Genomic DNA, 913 nt, shown 5'->3' on the forward strand with positions numbered 1-913 from the left:
AATTTTCCCAAGGAAATAATTATGTTGGCAAACGCTGGCTATTTCCCGACATATTTCACTGGAGCGTTTCGAATCAGATCAGGGCGCTTTTAATTTTTTTTTTTCCGATTTATAATGAGTTTGGCCCAAGCTCGGTGCACAGGAAACGGTGGGAGGTCCGAAGCTTAAGACAAGCCCGTTGTCAGATCTACATCAAAGCTGACAGCCTGGGAGGCTGAGGTGCTCTGGGGCTCCGGGTCCTCAGCAAAGGCAAGTCCTGGAGATTCACAGTCCCTCGTAATGTCTAAACCAATTGATGCTCTTTGGTGTGTAATAGCTACAGGAACAAGTTCCTTGAAATTCAGTACATTTTTGGGTTTAGTTTGATTTTATTTCAAGTCAGACACCAAAAAAAAAAAAAAAAGCGTTGGAATCAAATTTTCCAGTCATCTCTTTCCCCAGATCAGACTGCCTGGACTACGACTGCTGTAAGTAACTTTGTTCGCTCTCCCCGGTCAGCTCAGTCAGCGCGCGTGTACCGACAGCTACCCCGTGCCTCTGCTACTGTCGCCTCCGATGCGCTCCATCCTTTCATACCCCCACCGTTGCCTCTACGGGGGCAGCGCACTGTGCTTCTCCCCGATGCCTTCCGCTTCTTCACCTGCTTTCGCATTCCGCGGACCTTTCACAGCGCCCCGGCACTACCTGCGCGCTTATACTGCGGACTTTTTTCTTTATTTTATTTTTAAAACTCGGACATGGGCATCTACCGCTGACTCTGATATTTTAGTTGTAAATCAGCTTCTCTCCACCCAGCCCAGAGGAGACCCGTAGGGCAGGGCAGGGGTGCAAAGTACCCCCCCGCCTCTTCTTTGCCCCCCTAACCCCGGGTGCTGCAGGAGGCGGCCGGGCAGGCGGCCGGGCGGGCCGGGGG

The 913-nt window shown here is 51.7% G+C and overlaps 1 protein-coding gene across 1 annotated transcript in view; it reads left to right on the forward strand.

Moving 5' to 3' along the window:
- The first annotated feature begins 337 nt into the window (after positions 1–337).
- Positions 338–913, forward strand: part of CEMIP2 (cell migration inducing hyaluronidase 2) — a 55601-nt gene continuing 55025 nt past the window's right edge. Inside the window, exon 1 of the mRNA XM_027708964.1 lies at positions 338–467. The gene's annotated coding sequence lies outside the window, so the exon portion shown is untranslated. The remainder of the gene's footprint in view (positions 468–913) is intronic.

The sequence above is a fragment of the Neopelma chrysocephalum genome, unplaced genomic scaffold, assembly GCF_003984885.1.
Source record: "Neopelma chrysocephalum unplaced genomic scaffold, ASM398488v2 Primary Assembly neopelma1_96657, whole genome shotgun sequence".
Lineage (NCBI taxonomy): Eukaryota > Metazoa > Chordata > Aves > Passeriformes > Pipridae > Neopelma > Neopelma chrysocephalum.